Raw genomic sequence first — 12,976 nt, forward strand, 5'->3', positions numbered from 1 at the left:
AATATATATATATATACAAAAGTAAATGAGTATATGCATATATACGTACAGGTATGTGCATACCGACATCCACCTGTATGTATAGGTGCATGTGCATATATATATATATATTGCACTGTAATAATCGTTATCGTCATCATCGCCGACATCGTAGTCGACATCATCATTATCGTCACATCTCGTCGTCATCATAAGATTCTCAATCGAGCTCAGCACGAAGTACCAAGGATAACCATCTTTGTGTTTCTTGAGCTGCACTTGTACATTTGGCTTATTTTACATTTATCTCGTTCTTGATTTTATTAATCTACGAAATGCATAATTTAATTTTCTCATTTTAGTAATATCTAATATAAATTTCTGAGTTTATGGTACTTCTACTCATACATTTTCCCTCATCTAAATGGTTTCTTGTTTACTTTACGAACGTATTTTGGTAAACCCGCATTTTTTAATAATCTGTATGATTCTAAACTTTTCTATATTTTATATTAATTGTTCTTGATGTTACTATCTTTGGTAAATTTCTAAATAGCTTTCTAGCATTTTCAAACTAGCTTTGAGAATTTCACGTTTTCTGTTTGTTTGTTTTTTTTGGTGTTTTGTGGGTATCAATTTTGCTATCCGTTTGGCTTTCTAGCAATAGTAATATTTATACTTGTTTACTTGATCCTGGCTGATTACTACTCATTTGGATTAAGGACATTTATTTCCATTCTATAGATCCCTTTTTTGTCATGAAAGGTAACGTAGCGATAATTTTATTAGAAATTAACAAGCCAGTGTCTTCTGCATATATATGGTTGTTGGTCTTCATAGATTCAATCCACAACCTTCCTATCGCATTTCTGCAACGTAAGTAGATGTGTAAGCGATCCATGACTCATTACTATACATGCTATATCTGTGTTATGAAGATTTCTTTGTATATATTAACTTGGCCTGTATACACAGCTTTGTCTAACTCCTATATTAATTATACATTCTAAGGACTTTCCGTTCAGTTCTTAACAGTGTTTTTCTTTTGCAATAGATTTCGTGTTTGGTTATTAAATGTCTGTCACATAATTCGTGTTTTTTTTAGGCAATAAATCAATTTTGTAGATTTTACAGTGTCAAATACCCAATAAATTCTACAGAGCATCGGCAAACATTCGATTCATAGAATTATTCTACATCCTGTGGTTTTTTTAATCGCTTCCTTTGCAGGTTTGCTCTCCTTGTCTAAAAATCACTCTACAAGACATTCATTTATTGCTTACATCTTTATGTTGAATATAAATCTTTCCTGGATAAATTTCAGCAATACTTTAATCATGTAACTAATTGAGCTAATCTATAAAATATCTATTCAATTACGAACTCTTAATGTAGAAACACACACACGTGCCCGGGCGCATACACACATATATACGTGAATATATGTAGATGTCTATACAAATATACATCTTTGTGTGTGTGTGTGTGTAACGTGAATGTGTTAGTGAGGGGGGATATATGTATGTCACTCGGAGATTAGATTTCATATGATCCTCAGAATGAATAATCGGATCCTGCTTTACCGTTTAGAAGCTGAACTAACCATACTAACGTAATTCTAACTATTCTAACGTAATTCAGCGTTACACATAATGTGCCAAACCATGGCTTGTAAATTAGACACCATCCTCTCGACGGACTTCATTAATTGCTCCGATTTCACTATCCTATTTCACTCAGAAATTATAGGATCTATATTATAGGTCATACAGAAGTTAGAGAAAATGACAAACGCCCAAAATTATTCGAGATCGACTTCGAAATCTTACCACTGTGAACTTAAAACAAATATATTAGTTTACTTCTTACCATTTATTTTTAAAATTAACATTAAATAATATACTTTGTTCTGTAGTTGTATTCTTCTTCTATAATTTTGTTATGAATTTACATATTTATATAATTTTTTTACCTCATTTTAGATAGAGGATAATAGACAGCAAAGCAAAACTAAATAAATTAACCATTTTCGACACCTACATTTCTTCGTTTTCAATGAAAATACCAAAGCTACCAAAGCTGCTCGCGGTATTTGTGTTGTGTATGGAGAAACTGCCATTACTGAAAGAACTGCGCAGACTTGATTTCCATGCTAAGAGAAGGGGAAATTCAACCTCACATTATCTCTGCGTACCGGCCACCACTTCAGCTCTTGAGAGGATTTGTAGAATTAGCTTATCCACGATGACCCACGCCAATCAAGAAAATGCTCCCAGTTCTATCTCGTGATAAATTCGGCCGTCACCTTCACTCAATAGTAGAAGTCCAAAACATCAATGCCTAAGTTTCACGCTCTCTAAACGAATGAAACAAACTCTAGTCTCCTCTACGGCCGTCTGTTTGCTCGCTCCCTCAATTCTATATCAGGCTAATCTTTATCCAATCATCACTGACGATGACAAATTGCGGCTTTAGGTCAATTATGAATTGGAGAGAAGAACGGCTAGATACTGACGAGCAGCGTCTCGAACCAAGCAAGAGTTGAATTCCTCCATTACCGTGATCTGCGCTTGGTGGGACTGGGAAGGGATAACGCTCCTCAAAATGCATGCAAACAATCACACGGTCAATGTAGAGCTTGACGTTTAGCAAATCCGTCTGCTCAATAAGGCAATCTAGCCGAAACGATCCAATCGATGAAACCATTCTTCAACACGACAACGATCGAACTTACATCGCTAAGTTGACCAAAAATTCTGTTCAGAGCTCGTATAGGACATTCTAACACCGCCACCGTATCCTCCTAATGTAGCACTTTCGAATTATTATCCTTTCGGCGCTCTTCAACAGAGTGCGAGACATTTCATTCAATAATGCCGTGGAACTGAAGACGTGACTCGATGAACTCTTCGAGCTGAGACTCTGTGATTTCTACAGTCAAAGTCATCGGCATGATGTCATCAACAACGGAGGAAAATATATTAATTTCTTGAAATTGTTGATAAAGGATAAGGATTAAGATTGTAATCTGGATAGAGTAACTGCAGATTTCTCAATAATTCAGCATTGGTGTTCTCTTTTCCACTGATCTTCAGCTTTTCAACATCCACAACTGTGCACAGTTTCTCTTCTCTGTCCCAAATTATTATATCTGGTTTGTTGTACTTACATTGTGTTGAGGTCTTCACTGGTACATTCCACCAGTGTTCCTTTTTATTATGTGTGGCTATGACTTCTATCATATTGTGGGTCTTTATTTCTTTGTCCTCGGAATTATCCTTCCGACAGATTTCATTATAGAATGTTCTAGCTACAATGTCAAGTCTCAGTAGATAAGACCGTGATGACATTTCCGGACAGCTGCTTATGATGTGAGTGATATCTTCAGTGTGATATCCACAAATTCTGCATCGGTCGTCACATTTTACGGCTTTTCCTGCATCTCTATCCCTTTTGTGCATCAAGTATTTGTTTGATATTTCCTTTTCCTGGATTGCAAACGCATACCTTTCAAAGTGTGAGGTAGTAATTCGGCTATTCGTTCATGAAGAAATGCTTTGATGATCGATGTTACTATCATCACCGAGCTTTCTACTAACATATCCATGCATAGTCTTCTGCTCATGTAGGCTCATCCGTTCATTTCATGATATGTTGCGGTAGAGTTGTGCGACTTCTTTGGGCATGTATTTAACGTTATCAGACGATGAGTATTGCTCAAGGAGCAGCCCTCCAAGTCTTGTATGTATTTATGTATGTTCTCTTTTGCTTTTTCAGTTCAGAGTAAATTTTAACGAAGCTCCTACGGCGTAGCTAAGTTGTGAAGGTAAGTATCTTGTTTTAACCATCATCATTTAAATCTTACGATGGTCTGGAAGATTTTTGTAGTTTGTGAAATTTGTAGTTTATGAAATAAGGATTTGCATTCTCTCCCCAAGATCTCCATCTTCCAAGCTCAGCCATATTTTGCACTAGACTGGTCGATGTAGTGTTGGTCCAATAATTATGTATGAAACTGAAAGTGTATCTTGGGTACCGGATTTGCACACTGTTTATCTGGCCCATAGATATCTGGCCAGTTCTGTATGTATGTATGTATGTATGGATGGATGGATGGATGGATGGATGGATAGATGTATGCATGCATGCATGCATGTACGTATGTATGTACGTACGTATGTCTGTAAGTAGGTAGGTAGGTATGCCTATATGTATGATTGGATGTACCTCAGTATGTATATATGTGTTATGTATGTGTATGCATGTGTGTATGCATGTATATACTTATGTATGTATGCATGGATGGATGGATGGATGGATGGATGGATGGATATCAGTATGTATGCACCTAAAATATAAGCATATATAAAAACACAAGCACACTTTTGCACGTGTGTGTGTTTTATGTTTCTATGAAGAAATTGATCCTTCGAATAACAAGTACAAAAAGATTTATTGAAATGTGTAATTTTGCAATTTAGTTATAGATTTGTTATTTATTTAGCCAACTTTAGAGAGGCCAATTTCTGTTTTATATGGCATTCCTCTTTAAGAAGTTTGGGTTGTTTTATTGTAGATAATTAATTTTACAGCTTGTCACCACTCAATGCGCAAGAAATGTGTGCAATATTTAGAGAAATATATGAAATTAGATTTTATTTATTCGATCGCTAATGAATCAGTATCTGTTTGTTATGTCAAAATACTTTGTGATGATGTAATGTAGTGTTCAAAGATGAAAGATACCCGAAATGGAAACATTCATGTTAAGTATATAAACATGAACTTTTCAAGGCATTGAAAGGTTTTGAAACGTGCCTAACGTTCCTGTCATTTTTCATGTTATCATGACATACTAATATTAAAACGGAGAGTGATGCTTCTAGCAATATATCTTTTTAACGTAGTTAGGAGTGGAGTACCAAATACGGTTAAAATGTTTATTGTACCAGCCGTTAATGAAGTCATAGAAACCGTTATAGGGAAGATATCTGAACATATTCTTGAAGTTATGCCACTGCATAACACCACAGTGCAATGTCATACTGATGAACAGTCAAAATTATTGAAGAAAAAGTAAGTCTTCGATCCAGTAGGATGAATAAAGGCGAATAAATACTTCCTAACGTAACAAACGTAGCCACAGTAAAACATGCATTATTCATAGATTTCTATTCGTCAAAATGTCTTAAAACCTCCAACGGTTTTCTTTTGTTTGGAAAGTATTTGATATAGGATGCAATTCACCTTAACAACATGATGGCGCTTTACTCTAATGGCGCTTCACTTTAATGGCACTTCACTATAATTCTTTAAGCCATTGAAAGAAAGTTTTGCAAATCATGATTGGTAGATTCCAAGGATGTCGGCTTTCCAACAGAAAATAGAATGTGATGTTTGCAGTATACATTCGGAATTATACAGACTATATTTTGTAAAAAAATACTCCGCTGCGATTTTCACGATTATCTGCAAGTATGCATCCGGTTTTCGATATTATTCATTATTATATGCTATGAAAAATGTCTCAAAAAGCTTCTATTGCATAATAAAGTAAGTTGGTATCGCATGGAGAGAGCTTACGAAAGTTACATGAACATTTATTATTCACGGATATTTTTTTTAAAGATGTGAAGTTTGTTAAAGTTATGAATCCATACTCTAGTAATGAAGAGTGGCTGTGTGAAAACATGGCATATAAATGACGTTTCGAACACTATGCATAATTGCTATTATTAAAGATAGATTTTAAGGTGGTGAGATGGCAGAATCATTAGCACGACGGGCAAAATGCCTCGCGGTATTTCGCTAAGTTCAAATTCTACTCAGGTCGACTTTACCTTTCATCATTCTGGGTTCGATAAATTAAGTTGCAGTCAAGTACTGAGCTTGATGTGATCGACTTACCAGCTCCATGCAAATTTCAGGGCTTCTGCCTATAGTAGAAAGGATCATTAAAAATAGATTATCACCTGCCTATAGTAGAAAGAATCATTAAGAATAGATTATCACAGACAGTGATTTGATTTAATTAACTTATTGTCAATCCTCTAAATTCACTCGACTACACCACATAATTTTCACTGTGTTTGTATATATGTGTGCAATGGTGAAGGAGGCGTTAATGTGTCTGTTATGGTGTCGAGTGAGGATGGAAATTCAACACCCGTAAGTTTACGCCAGTAGATAACCACTTTTTACCACAGAAGTACAGTGAAGCATGGCTTAGGCAACTACAAAATTTTGATATTTTAAGAATGTGTCTGAAAAATATGTTGTTAAAAATTTCAAAGATATCATTCTAAAATATGAAAAATCGTGATAAAGAAAATTAAAGTTAGAGGACAGTTGTAATTTCAATGAAAGATTATTGGAAAATATGCCTCTCAACATATTATATACATATACGTGTGTATGTGTGTGTGTGTGTGTGTGTGTGTGTGTGTGTGTGTGTGTGTGTGTGTGTGTGTGTGTGTGTGTGTGTGTGTGTGTGATATGAAAGTGTGAAACAAAGCAAAACAAGAAAATACAAGGGGGACAAATTTTTACAATTACTCTCATGCATGGAATGTAAAAATCAAAATCCGTTTTAAACCTTTCGGACATTAGAGTCTTTCATCAGACAGACAGGAAGAAGGGAGGAAGAAAGAAAGGAAAGCGAAGAAGAATTGTGGGGGTCAAGTTGGACTGTGGTTCTATAGGAAAAGTTATGAAGAGAGCAGTTAGTAAGGGAGGAAGAGGTAAGGTGTTGTGTGCACATATAATAGAGCATATTTGTGTAACGGGTGCGGTGTGGAAATGCTTAGCAGAGATGAGTGCAGTTGAGGGGGATGTGAGTGATATAAATGAGGGAGATAAAATAGAGAAATAATGAAGACAATGGCGTAGTAAGTGCAAATACAACTAAAAGGGAAAAGATGGGGACTCACACACACACGCACACATATGCATACACACATACATATTTGAGTGAGTGCTGGTGTGTGTGTGTGCGTGTGTGTGTGTGTGGGGCCCTTTAGAACTTGTTCCTTTTTTAAAAGTGAGTCGATTTGTAACCGTATTTTGAAACCGAAGCAATATAATATCGAGTAAGATCACTTTTTTTTCCACTTTAACATCTATGTATATATCGCTGGACTACAAATGAAGGAAATAGTTTTTTTTGCGTGTGTAAGAAAAGTAATGACGTATTGATCAAAATCAAACATTTAGAAACGTGAAATAGGCTCAAATTTATATTAAAAAGTCATGTTTCTCTGATTATTCGTTCATTTGACTGTCCGTCACGCTATTTCAATGAATTCACGAAACCAGGCGTTTTGTAGAATGCGAAAATTATTTATTATGACGTTAGTTCTATCGAATTTTCAACACGGCAAATTAAAAGTAGGTATTATATGTGATATTTTTCCTTAACATTTTATTTCGTTTAAAAATGTTGATACATTTCTATTATGACGTCATAATTTGCCGATTTCCTTCATAAATACGCGATCAAAGATTTTCCCGAAATTTATTTTGCGAAACAAGTTAAAAAGCTGTCGATGTATTCAATTTTATTGCCTTCACATAAGCAATGCAAGAAAAATAATGTTCATATTTTATTTTTGGTCAAAATAATTTTTTGTTACCACTGAAAATAGAATGCTTATAAATATTTCACACTCTACTAAACAATAAATTGTATGAAAAAAGGAAGCAGATGAAAATGTCGGGCAGTCAACAAGAAAGAGAAAGGTAACAAAAATAGCAAATTTCAGTCGATAAAACAGCTTATTCAGCAGTAAAGTTGTTCTAAACGTATTTGGTTTTATTGAATGGAATTTCTTGTAACACTTAGAACTACTTATTTTTGGTGATGAGAAAGTATTTCACACAACAAATTACTCTGTATAACATTAAATTCTGCTGCTTCTAAAACAAATATAATATAGTCCACTTAAATATTTGTTGATATACAAAAATTTGTAAATTTCCAAAAAAATCGTGACAAAACCCATCTTATGAATAAAAATGATTCCCTGACATTTCTGATTTGCTACTTTATGTATGAGGTAGTATAAGCTACTGGAGGCGCAATGGCCCAGTGTTTGGGGCAGTGGAACGCGGTTATAGGATCGCGGTTTCGATTGCCAGACCGGGCGTTGTGAGTGTTTATTTAGCGAAAACACCGACAGCTCCACGAGGCTCCGGCAGGGTATGGTGGTGAACCCTGCTGTACTCTTTCACCACAACTTACTCTCACGCTTATTTCTTGTTTCTGTTGTGCCTGTAATTCAAAGGGTTAGCCTTGTCACACTGTGTCACGCTGAATACCCCCGAGAACTACGTTAAGGGTACACGTGTATGTGGAGTGCTCAGCCACTTTCACGTTAATTTCATGAGGAGGCTGTTCCGTTGATCGGATCAACTGGAACGCTTGACGTCGTAAGCAACGGAGTGCCAACACACATTCAGGATAAGCTAAGTGATTTCCCTTACATATCAGAGAGAAAACTTATAAATCACATTCTCTTTGATATTCTTGTTGTGTTACAAAAGTTGCTAACATACACGCCCGCACTTACAAATACATGAGCTTTTCTCTGGTATCTACACCTGCTAGAAATAGCAGATAACCCTCCTTGGAATCATAAAATCGTCGCTTCATGATAATGAAAATAGATCCTTTATTATAAATGTTGCTTATTGAAATTAACTTATCTCTGTAAATGAAATAGTGTACAAGATATGCACTGAGTTTGCAGACTCTGATTTAAAATATTTTCATTATTTTATAGTTAAAAAATATAGAAATATTATTTATTACACTTTCGCTGAGTAAGACTACAATTTCAATAATTCCCCAATTAAAATGTTCCCAATATGAAATCTACTTTCTGAAATAAAATTGGGACAAAGTTAATAAATTTTGCATTCCCTAAAAGGCCATTTGTATTTAAGCTGCATGAATTTTATATTAAATGTTGCTTTGCAAATATTAAAAAAAAAAAATATGAATTTAAAATCTTACCATCTTGGCTTCAACAAAGCGACGATTATTGAAATAGTTTAGCCGAAAAACTGGTTAATATAAGTAGGTAAAATATCTAAAATTTATGGACAATTATTTATGAAATAACAGGCTGTGTTAACAAAATAAAACAATCAAAATCTTACAGAGTTTCATAGAAATAGATGGATGTTAAGCGATGGATAAGTGTGTGTGTGTGCGTGTGTGTGTGTGTGTGTGTGTGTGTGTGTGTGTGTGTGTGTGCGTGTATTCCCTCGACTAACGCGGTGTTACGTTCCAAAAACCCTCGCCATTGCTGAAATCCGCGTAGAAACAGTATTGTACTGTATATATTTTTCTGTTATTGTTTTTTATAATTTGTATATATTTATTTCATTATAAATACAAAACTCCACGGAGGAATTGACGTAAGCTTAAATAATAAACTGCGATAGGTGAACCGCGATATGGTGATATATGTATATATGTATATCTATATATGTATATAAGTATGTATATGTATATGTACGTATATATATGTATATATATATGTATACGCACATATAGGTAAATATACATGCATATTTATACACACACAGTATGTATGTGTTTGTGTGTGTGCGTGCGCGTGTGTGTGTGTGTGTGTGTACGTATCCATGCATATCTTTAACAAAGTTTAGTTGATAGTTATTTTGAAATTTCGGCCTGCTTAGGATTCATTGGACCTTCGTATATCTGAGCCTATCTTCTAAACTACGTACACGTGTGTTGAATGATATTTAGGCTGTGAGTTAAGTTGTCATGGAAAGCTCTGATGGAAAATTTCATCACAAATGGAGTTTATAATGTTTTAAAAGTGATGCATCTTAATACTTTGTAACTACACGTCTCTTTCAGTGTGTCAGCTTCAGATCCTGGGATTTATGTGTGTGTGTTTGCGCGTGTGCCCGTGTGTATTTACGATACTGTAAGTGCATTTTCATTTTTACATTACATTACTCACTACCCGTAAAAATTTCGATTATTGAAATAATTTAAATAAAATTTAATCAAAATAATGCAATAGAAACATTAAGCAAGCTTTACCTTTAATAATGATGTTGAATTGATGCGAATAAAGGCAAAATAAACGGAAATGGACAGTGACTACTGGAAGCTGTCTTGGTAAGTCAAAAGTTATGGTATAACTTCTAACTAGTAAAGAAATGTTTAGTGGTAGCTATTAGGAGGCTAGAATAAATTAGTGTACCTTATGGGATTCTAATATTATAACAGAAATTATAATTAGACTGTTGGCGTAAGGGAATTCTTTATAATTCGAATGGAATTCCATGACGGATTCACACGCTGGCAATAAATTGAAGTTAAATATATATTCGTGAAATGGGTGAATTATATTAGAATGATTATACTTCGAGAGTAGTGAACAAATTAAGAACAACGTAAAGAAAATTCACGTATATTACCTGGACATTTCCAATAGCTTGCGAACATTTTTAAGATAAAGCAAAAGGTTTTAAGTCTGTAAAAAGAAATTTTATTGCGACAAATAAGGGAGATATTCACGGTCTCTGGTGTATCTCAGAAGTGTAGAACTGGTAAAATATAGTGACGTATCGGCATATATGACTACACAATATGGTCTTTATAGGAAAGTTAAATAAAATGGCTTTCAAGTTTGTTTTTTATGCCTATATTAAAAGAATGGAGTGAAAAAGAACTGGCATTCCGTTGGTTACGACGACAAGGGTTAGAGTTGATCCGATCAACGGAACGGCCTGGTCGTGAAATTGACGTGCAAGTAGCTGAGCGATCTACAGACACGCGAACCCATGATGTAGTTCTCAGACAGATTCAGTGTGACACAGAATTTGCAAGACTGGCCCTTTGAAAGACAAGTACTACTCATTTTTTCTAGCTGAGTAGACTGGAGACACGTGAAATAAAACCTCTTGCTCAAGGACAGATTGTACCTCCGGGAATCGAACTCATGACCCAACATTCATGAGCCGAATACCCCTAACGACGAAGCAGCGCGCCTTCATCAAATCGAGCAAAATACAATGTTGGCCTACACAAGTTAATGAATTGTATTTAAACTTGTATAAAAATAGTAATATTTTATAAAATAGTTCTTCCAGTCATGAAAAACAACATCATTCTCATTAAATGTGCAATAGTAACATTGTAAAATATAATACATTATAGTTTTACTCTCTAATAATAAATCATAGTAACCTGGAAAAAAGTATTAGCAAAGTATGAAAATTATGTTTCGGGAAAGCAAATTGAGAAGTGTGAGAAGAGATGGTTAAATATCATAAATTAAAATTTAATACACGGGATAGATAAAAGCAGGTGTGAAGAGAGTTATTTAAGCGAAAGAAAGAGAAGTCACGAGTAGGAAAGATGGTGTGAAGATTGATGAAAGTAGGATGTGCAAAGTTTTGATAGTTGTTAAGAAAACGAAAATTTGAGAAATCTTAGATAAAGAAGAGAAGTGAGTAAAGAATATTATTTAGGGAAAGAAAGAAAGGAGACTTGTAGAAAGGAATGCATGATGTTGGTGGCGCCTGGTTTTAAAATATCATGGATGCTACTGAATATATGATGAATATCAGAGGAGTCATAGACAGCAATGAATATATACACAAATAAGTGTGTACATTTGTACATATATACATACATACATACATTTCACGCATTGTTAATGAACTTCAATGAGGCGAGGACCTTTTTGACTAGCTGATCATTTTCAGCTTTTACAACAACTCTTACATATGATCCTTTTCTATGGAAAGACAGAAACATTTTGCATCAGGGCGTCTTCTTCAACCACTGACGGAAAGACAATGCTTAATAAATGATTAAATAATTATTAAATGAATATGGCCATTATATTATTTTGCTTTGATTCATGTAGTCTTCAGTGGCTAATATGGTATGACCTTAGAAAGAGTAACTGGGTTACGTGTTGAATATTTCATGAGACACTTAATAAGTAAGATATTTTCTTTCTTTATAACTTGTTTCCATTTTGTAAATTTCATATGATTTTTGTCAAAATGTACGAATGGAGTCAGTATATAATTTCTCTATGATGCCCTATTAGATATATTTCCCTAAATTCTAACATGTATATTATGCTTTTCGGTTAGTGAAGGGAGGCATTTCTCGGAGCACAGTTTCTTATTGAGTAGACACTTTGGATTTCTATTTTCAACCGTAGTGACTATATAACCAGTCCGCCTCAGTGTGCTACGTGGTACGAGAGATTCCAGGCTTACAACATTCGCTAACTCAAAACCTCATTTTACGCACTCTTTTCTACATATTTCACAAATCTGTCAAAGACACTTTTGCTGGAAGCATCCAAACATCATAGCTTCTTTTGAAGATAATGTCCATGTTTCACATCAATACAGCAAAAGAGAACAAGTCGGTTGAACATCAAGAGAATGTTTACTAAAATTTTTCAATATTTCTAAAAAAATAAAAAATAAAACTATCCCCCCTCTCCCTCTTCAGCTCTCTCTCTCTCTCTCTCTCTCTCTCTCTCTCTCTCTGATATAAATTGTGTTTCAACACTGCAATCCGTAAGGCAGGTAATTTTAGGACAAATACTGGTGTAAACAGTCTATCGACTATTAATTTTGGTATATAGGTACCTATTTAAATTAAATATTACTTCAGTTTCGCACGCACAGACACAAACATACCCACACACATACCTGTATATATATATATATATATATATATATATATATATATATATATATATATATATATATATATATATATATAGGGAGAATTCACAAACAACAAAAGACGAAGAAAGGTGGTGTAGAAAACAAACAGATGTATTAGTATAAAGCTCGGGAAGTGAAAAAGTCTTTAACGTTCCGAGCCTACGCTTTTCCACAGAAAGGGACACAAACAGAACACGGAGAGAAACACGGAGAGAAAAAAGAATGTGTAGTGGCTAACGATCTATCATGGCGAATA

The 12,976-nt window shown here is 34.5% G+C and overlaps 2 long non-coding RNA genes across 3 annotated transcripts in view; one reads left to right on the forward strand and one right to left on the reverse strand.

Annotated features, from left to right (window-relative positions):
* LOC128247578 (uncharacterized) overlaps positions 1–12,976 on the reverse strand; it is a 183,122-nt gene that overhangs the window by 140,622 nt on the left and 29,524 nt on the right. The gene's annotated exons all lie outside the window — the stretch shown is intronic.
* LOC106872892 (uncharacterized) overlaps positions 7,422–12,976 on the forward strand; it is a 22,185-nt gene continuing 16,630 nt past the window's right edge. Inside the window, exons 1-2 of one of the 2 annotated variants that reach the window (XR_001409810.2) lie at positions 7,422–7,716; positions 9,869–9,938. This is a non-coding gene — a long non-coding RNA (uncharacterized LOC106872892). The remainder of the gene's footprint in view (positions 7,717–9,868; positions 9,939–12,976) is intronic. The other variant, XR_001409811.2, reaches the window with a different exon arrangement.

This window comes from Octopus bimaculoides, chromosome 4 (assembly GCF_001194135.2).
Source record: "Octopus bimaculoides isolate UCB-OBI-ISO-001 chromosome 4, ASM119413v2, whole genome shotgun sequence".
NCBI lineage: Eukaryota > Metazoa > Mollusca > Cephalopoda > Octopoda > Octopodidae > Octopus > Octopus bimaculoides.